Source organism: Cebus imitator, unplaced genomic scaffold (genome assembly GCF_001604975.1).
Source record: "Cebus imitator isolate Cc_AM_T3 unplaced genomic scaffold, Cebus_imitator-1.0 Scaffold117, whole genome shotgun sequence".
In the NCBI taxonomy this organism is placed as follows: Eukaryota; Metazoa; Chordata; class Mammalia; order Primates; family Cebidae; genus Cebus; species Cebus imitator.
Genome location: NW_016107432.1, coordinates 1,748,432 through 1,756,893, shown reverse-complemented (window position 1 = coordinate 1,756,893; position 8,462 = coordinate 1,748,432). Strand labels below are relative to the sequence as shown.

Here is an 8,462-nt window from a genome sequence, read left to right as displayed (position 1 = left end):
CACCTATGTCAAGAATAATTAATCACTCTGTTGTGCTTCCATGATTTACAAATAAAATAAGAAAAGTTTTTCTATCCAATATCATCACATTATAACATAATAATTAGAACATGATTTTTACCTACCCCTCACAATTTTGAGCCTCTTGTGAGTATGGCTCATGTTTTTGCGCCACTATATAATTACATATTTAAATTTGGTTTTACATACAAAAGATAACAGCCAAGAAGGTTAACCATAATTTCAAATTTTAGTACCAGCCACTTGTGCTAGTTTTTCACATTTGAAAATATTTACTCTATTTACTTCAAACAATGATCTATAACTTTGTTTAGACAATAATAATTAAGAACTTTTTCTTCAGGATAAAAAAATATTAAATGATGTATTGAAGATACTACTAAAGAAACTACTTTTTGATTATAGTCTCTGCATTGAAGACCAACAGGAATTTTTCTAATCTTCAAATTATTCCACAACCGCTTTGTTCAAAGAAATACCACCTTGGAAATCATTTGGTGAAAGATTTACAAAGCAAAGATTGACTCACAGATGATACTACCAATATCACTTATTTTAACAAGTCTCCTAAGTATTTTCTGTATCAGTTTTCTTGATTATAAAATGTCAATAATATGAACATAATCTTAATGTAACAGAATATTTAATTATATCAGTTTCCCAACAACCCACCAAAGTCATATTATAATTATATTGGTTGTTTCCACTGATTGGCAGGAGGCTCTTTCACTAAAGCCTCCATGGTTTCCACTGCATCATTTTTCTCACCAGACTTAGTTCATTTTCAACTTAATAAATTGCCTCTTCTATTTGGCCAACTCGAAGTTGGTCTTCTAATTTTTTAACATCTGGTTCCACTTTAAGCATAGCCAGCTTCTCATTTGTAATCTGTTCTGTATACTTTTTATATGCTTCATTTTTAGGGTTTGCTCAAGAATATCAAGGATCTTTTTGTGCAATATTCTTAGCCTCTCATGTGGACTGTCGCATACAGCCAATCCCACAGGACCAGTAGTCTTCTTCAGCACACCCTGACCCATATGTAATTATTATTTGCATCACAGTGCCTGGCTTCATGTCTACATAAAGTGATACTCAGTAAATATCTGTTAAATTGAAATGATTCAATAAACATTATAAACTAAAAACCAAAACACTACAGCCAGCGTAGGGCTTATAGGACATGTCTGAAGTCTACTCAACACTCAACTAGTGGTTGCTTGGTAGATTGATATAGAAATTCATTTATTCTCTGACCTGTGAACACAACATTTCTTTTACCCATTAGCCAAATGTACTGTATCAACTAATTAGGGTGGGGCAATTTCTCTCTTCTAATATATATTCACTTACCCTCATCAATATAGGGTGCTAAAATATTTTCATATTATCTTTTTGTCTCTTATCTTCCTAGAAAAGTCATTGTCTGAGGAGAACAAGCATGCAAGAATGAAATCAGTTAAGTAAAAACAGGGTCAGTTCTTGGAAATTTTATAAAAACAATGTAATTTTCTTTTGTTTGGGAAAAGTTATAATTCTGCCATCACAGATATCATAGAATTTATAAAAGAATAGGTGCATTTATTTGGGGCAATGCTCTAAAATTTCAAATGATAGGAAACATGTCAACCTCTAGCATGAATAAACTTTTATCAAAATGTGCTGCATATTTCAGCTTTCTAAATCTGGAATTAAAAAAAAGAGGGACCATTTTCTTCAAATGTTGAATAGCATCATGTTTGAGAGAAGACAGTCAATTTAAAACATTAGGGGAAAATTGGTGGAGTTGTTAATGGAAAATGGAAGATTACAGCTTTTAGTGACATGTTAGACAAGCACATTTAAACAATTTAAAAGTGCTTTTCCCCCACAGGATCACTTATGTCTCATTTCTGAGTTGTCAGTGTCTCTAATTCATTCCAGCTGCTTCTGATTAGTTCATCTTTTTGAAGCAATGCAGTTTCATTGTGATAAGAGAGCTGTATTTTTTCTTATGCATACACATAGAAAGCTCTCAGCAGTACCCGTCAGAGGTCCTTATGATGATCTAAGCTACATTTCAAAGATAAGAGTCTGACCAAGTAGCCAGGACATCAGAGATGAAATTTTCAAATGACCAAGCACTTGAGAACTCTATGCAATCCACATCTTAGAAAGCTTCAGGATTTTGCCTAGAAAAGTCTAATCCATGCATCAATCAGAAACAAAATAAACAGACAAAAAGGTGTGTATGTCTGTGTGTGTGTGTCTGTTGTGTTTTAAAGCAAGGAATATGTGACCCATATCTTATTTTATACTAAAGTTACTGTGTCATCTCAAAAGAAAGAGGGGTTTCAAGCTGCTGGAGTGGACCCAGACAAAGAGAGTTGGTGGGTGAATGTCTTCTCGTTTGGAACTAAACAAGCAGAAGGTAATGAGTTTGAATGTTAGGTACCTAAAGGCTATAATGTATAAGGACAAAGCTTTAAATCAGAGCTGCAGAACTCAGTTTCACTGGGTAAGTTTGTCAGTATAGGCCTCACAGAATCCATCCTGAAGGAAATCACAGGTGGCTTCTAGGAGGTGGTTGTACTCCTATACAATCTGACATGAAATTTTGGACAAAAGTTGTCTCTAGAGAGAAAGGTGAATTCTCAGAGCTAGTGGGGCTAACAAAGGCAACATCAGATCCTCCAAAATACAGCCAAATCGTTGTCCCATTCTGTCAACTGTTAGCATTACTGCCCTATCCAAAAACTGTCATTGCATACCTGGGAAGTGTAAATACATTTACAACCACATTTCCATACTTCGTTTCTTACTTCCTTAAAATATTTATTTCCTCACAGTAATCAGGGGGATCTTCCTAATAAGAACTCAAATTGTGTTAATTACCTGCTTAAAAGTCCTCCAGGGCCTTTCCATTTCACTTAGAATAAAATCTAGCTCCTTGTGGTAGTCTTCAAAACCCTCTGTGACTTGGCTTCTTCTACCTCTTCAACATTATCTTCTGCCAATCTCTCCTTTTGGTCACAAAATCTTTCTTGCTGCTCCTCTCTAGCACACTGGAATTTGTTGTCCCCTCTGCCTGCAACACTCTGATTTCGAAACCTCTCATATTTGGGTTCTTCCTTTTGTCGTTTAGGTTTTAGCTTAAATATCTTGATTCAATCTAAATTACATAACTTCATCTTCCTCTATCACAGCACCCTTTACATTTTTACAGCATCTATCATATTGTTATTATACTTTTGTTTATTTGCTATTTTCATGTCTGTCTTCCTTTTCCACCTACTAGAATGTAAATCTTATCTAAGTTTTGAAATAATTAGGCTATTACAAAAGCAATTGTGGTTTTTGCCATTAAAAGTAATGGCAAAAGCCACAATTACTTCTGCACCAACCTAGTATTTGTCAAGCTCTCCTTAGCTCCCAAACACCACTAGCCTCAGAGTAGACAGACAATAATAAACAAATGACTATTTGTGATATTTCACAGAATAATATAGGCATTCTTTTGATTTCTGACTGCTCTTAAAAAGAATCCTAATCAAGAGCCAAATCAAGAACGAATTGCCATTCACAATTGCTACAAAGAGAATAAAACACCTAGGATTACAACTAACAAGGAAGGTAAAGGACCTCTTCAAGGAGAACTACAAACCACTGCTCAACGAAATAAGAGAAGACACAAACAGATGGAGAAACATTCCATGTTCATGGTTAGGAAGAATCAACATTGTGAAAATGGCCATAGTGTACAAAGTAATTTACAGATTCAATGCTATCCCCATCAAGCTACCAATGACCTTCTTCACAGAACTGGAAAAAACCACCTTAAACTTCATATGGAACCAAAAGAGAGCCCGCATAGCCAAGACAATTCTAAGAAAAAAGAACAAAGCAGTTTGCATCACACTACCAGACTTCAAACTATACTACAAGGCTACAGTAATCAAAACAGCATATTACTGGTACCAAAACAGAGATATAGACCCATGGAACAGAACAGAGGCCTCAGAGGCAACACAACATATCTACAACCATACGATCTTTGACAAACCTGACAAAAACAAGCAATGGGAAACGGAGTCCCTGTTTAATAAATGGTATTGGGAAAACTGGCTAGCCATGTGCCGAAAGCAGAAACTGGACCCCTTCCTGACACCTTACACTAAAATTAACTCCAGATGGATTAAAGACTTAAACATAAGACCTAACACCATAAAAACCCTAGAAGAAAATCTAGGGAAAACCATTCAGGACATAGGCGTAGGCAAGGAATTCATGACCAAAACACCAAAAGCATTGGCAACAAAAGCCAAAATAGACAAAAGGGACCAAATCAAACTCCACAGCTTCTGCACAGCAAAAGAAACAGTCATTAGAATTATTTGGCAACGAGCAGAATGGGAAAAAATTTTTGCAGTCTACCCGTCTGACAAAGGGCTGATATCCAGAATTTACAAAGAACTAAAACAGATTTACAAGAAAAAAAACAAGCCCATTCAAAAGTGGATGAAGGATATGAATACTTTACAAAATACATACATGAGGCCAACAAACATATGAAAAAATGCTCATCATCACTGGTGATTAGAGAAATGTAAATCGAAACCACATTGAGATATCATCTCACACCAGGTAGAATGGTGATCATTAAAAATTCTGGAGACAACAGATGTGGAGAGGCTGTGGAGAAATAGGAACACCTTTACACTGTTGGTGGGAGTGTAAATTAGTTCAACCATCGTGGAAGACTGTGTGGTGATTTCTCAAGGACCTAGAAATAGAAATTCCATTTGACCCAGCAATCCAATTACTGGGTATGTATCCAAAGGATTATAAATCGTTCTATTATAAGGACACATGCACACGAATGCAGCACTGTTTACAATAGCAAAGACCTGAAACCAACCCCAATGCCCATCAATGATAGACTGGACAGGGAAAATGTGGCACATATACACCATGGAATATTATGCAGCCATAAAAACTGATGAGTTCATGTCCTTTGTTTGGACATGGACGAACCTCGAAACCATCATCCTCAGCAAACTGACACAAGAACAGAAAATCAAACACCACATGTTCTCACTCAAAGGCAGGTGTTGAACAATGAGAACACATGGACACAGGGAGGGGAGCATCACACACTGGAGTCTGTTGAGGGGAAATAGGGGAGGGAAAGTGGGGGGTGGGGAGTTTGGGAGAGATAGCATGGGGAGAAATGCCAGATATAGGTGAAGGGGAAGAAGGCAGCAAATCACGCTGCCATGTGTTTACCTATGCAACACTCTTGCATGTTCTTCACATGTACCCCAAAACCTAAAATGTGATTTAAAAAACCAACAAACGAAAGAAAGAAAGAAAAAATATTTTTTTCCCTTTTGGGAATAGTAAAATTAGGATATAATTTTTTCTGCAAGAGCACAAAAAAAAGAAAAGAATAAAGAATCCTGACAACATTAATTAATTCTACAAAAGGAAAGGCCTCTCTGCCCTCTCCTCATGTCAGTCTGAACTTACAGTATTCCCTATTAATCTCTGTAATCTATACCATCACTCTCATGTCACCTACACTCTGTTGATAAAACTTTTGCACCCTCCTGATCAGATGTGGCTGACCCTGTGTTTTTAGTGACCCACACACGGCTAGACCAAATCTACCTGCATCACTGGGTGAGAACAAACATGCATGTGGAGTGGTGAGAGCTATAACACTTTCTATTCCTGGGCAAGGCTGACCTCTTTCCTCCTTACTGGATCTGGGAAGGCAGGGAGGCAAGTGTGTGTTCTCTCTGTGTGGGATGACTTGGCTAGAAAACCAGCTCTGTTTCACCCTCAGAACTAGAGGATGAGTCTCCAACAAGATTACAACATTGGGCAAAAGTTTGAAACTATTATTAAGTATATTGATTATATATTTAAAACATTTTCTATTGGTGCTTCTTAAAAGTTAATCCTATTGAAGAACCAGGCACCTAGTGGCCTTGGCAGAGGTGGAGGCGTTAGTAGAGGGTCAGAAGCATTTCTTATTGAGTGACCGACATGTATTTTAGAGAAGCAGCCAGTAGAGCCTGATCTTGAGGTGATTTATCAAACAACATAGAGAAAATGCCTACTGCTCACTAACCTAGGAAATCAAATGCTAAACCCCATGCAGAACATACAACCCTTTCAAAAAGTGATAAAGTATGCATATATGGAAGATCAGAAGCTCAGTATCTCTGCAGTTGTGAGGCTATGTCAATCATTTTTCTTCTCCCTTTTCTAAAACTCATAACACAAGTGGGGGAGAATCTGTCATTATAGAAATGGTTAGAGATTGACTACTGGAAGCGCAGATGAGGTTTAATTTTCCAGTATAACTTTTCCTTTGGGGTGCAATTTGGAAAATTGTTCGCATAACTGTGCCTGCTATAAAATGACAACTTTTACATTTCTTAATGTCTGTTGACCTGATTTTACAGCAATCATAGGAGGTTTTTGTTATTAATATAGTAATAGTTCATGATAGATTTCTCCCAGAAAAGCTACTGTTGTTTACATTGCTAGATGGTGTGGTCACTATTCCACTTTGTCTAATGAGAGAGTTATGTAGAGCTCTTTGTCTAGACGAAGACACCTGTTTTTTACATCTTCCTGTCATGTCTCCTTTTTTATGTCTCTAGTTAGCCACTTGAACTGGGATCTATTTATAGACTTTTATTTTTTATAAGTAGAAAAACCTGCAAAACCTAAGGGAGAATTGAGTCATAAAACATTTTCTAAAGATAAATGTTTTACATAAATGTTTAAATATTTTATGTAAATATTTATTTCAAAAGATAAACAATTTAGATACAAATAGGTCCTAGTTCAAGTGGCTGACGGGAGACATCAGACACTTGCCCTTTCCAGAAAGAAAAACCAGAATTACAAATAGGTAATCTTATCTTAAATGGAATGCTAAGAGAGAACATTAGGGTCAAACATAAAAGTCACAGGAAATACCTGAGGCACAGAGAGATGCATCAAGCTCAACCAAGATTGGCTGGGAGCATGTAGGGACTCATTTTTGTGGAAAAAGGGTAAGTGAAACAACTTCAGCGGTCCACATTCCCACCACAAACTGTTGCAATCTGAACCACAGGACAGTTCCTCTGCCCATATGAACTTTGACACTAGCATAGGTAGTATTCTGGAAACCACATAAGCCGTTCAATTTCTCTAGTCATCTGTCTTGAACTGGAATCTACTTATGGAGTTCCCTGCACCAGGCTGGAAACTTGTGCTGAATTACTCACACCTCTAAGACTTACGAGGCTGCAGAAAGACTCCATCATGAGAGAACAGACATCATGGGATTGTATCATTCCCTGACAACTACAGTCCCCATATCGCCACATCCCAGGAGCCCCAAATGACATCCCTCAGTGTTCACACAGTGGACCACAATGGCACAGAAATGGCTGGACCCAAAGGTGCTGCAAGGTCCCCGGTACTCTAGTGTATAGCCAATACTTCTCCCCAACAAAAGGACAGGACAGCACACCCAAAAGGTGACCTCTGGGACAAAGGAAACCAAAGCATGTACTTTCCAGAGCCTGAGAGTTCTTTGCATATACAAGAAACAACATTATCCCCAGAAGTGACACAAACTCTGTGCTTGGGCTCACAAGCAGAGAGTGTGATACCCTTGCCTTACCCACATAGTGTCATAGGAGTCACTTCCATTAGAAATCCAGGCAGGTAAGCTTAAGATCTGACTGCCTGGGGATGGAAGCAGTGACCCTACACCCACTGGTGGAGTAGCCTGTGCTCCAGCTCATGCATAAAGAACAAGGCCCCCTTCTCTCCCTCTGCACATTGCTGTAGCCACTACTGCTGCTGCTGCCACTGGGAACTGGGATGGGTGTACTAGAGGGCTGTCTGTCTGGGGCTGTGAGTGACATCTGTGTCTGTAGTGGCAGTGTGGTTCCCATGCTCAGGCTCATGCATGAAGGGTGGGATCCCATTCCTTCTTATCCCTTCTCCTTCTCTCTGTAGCACTGTAGTACTTCTGCTGCCAAGAGTGGACAAACCTGTGTCTAGGCCACAAGGGCTAAAACTCCTTTGCAAGGACTAGTGGTAAACTGGACCCAGGGAAAGCGGACTGGTGAGGCATGAGAGATACTGGCCAAGATGGGTAAGAGAGTGCTGATATCACCCCGCTCCCCATTAGCCCCAGGCTACAAATTTCACAGCTCCAAAAGAGACTCCCTTCCCTCTGCTTGATGAGAGGAGAGGGAAGAGTGGGGAGGACTCTGTCTTGCATCTTCAATGCAAGCCTAACCACAGTAGGTTAGGGCACTGGTCAGAGTCATGAGACCCTTTTACCAGGCCCTAGCTCCTGGACAACATTTCTAGACACAACAAGGTCCAGAAGGAAACCTGCTACCTTGTAAGGAAGGCTCTGGTCCTGGCAGGATTTATCAACT

The 8,462-nt window shown here is 38.7% G+C and overlaps 1 pseudogene; it reads right to left on the bottom strand.

Moving 5' to 3' along the window:
* Positions 1 to 709: 709 nt before the first annotated feature.
* On the bottom strand, positions 710 to 7,967 carry LOC108311490 (annotated as a pseudogene).
* Positions 7,968 to 8,462: the final 495 nt, after the last annotated feature.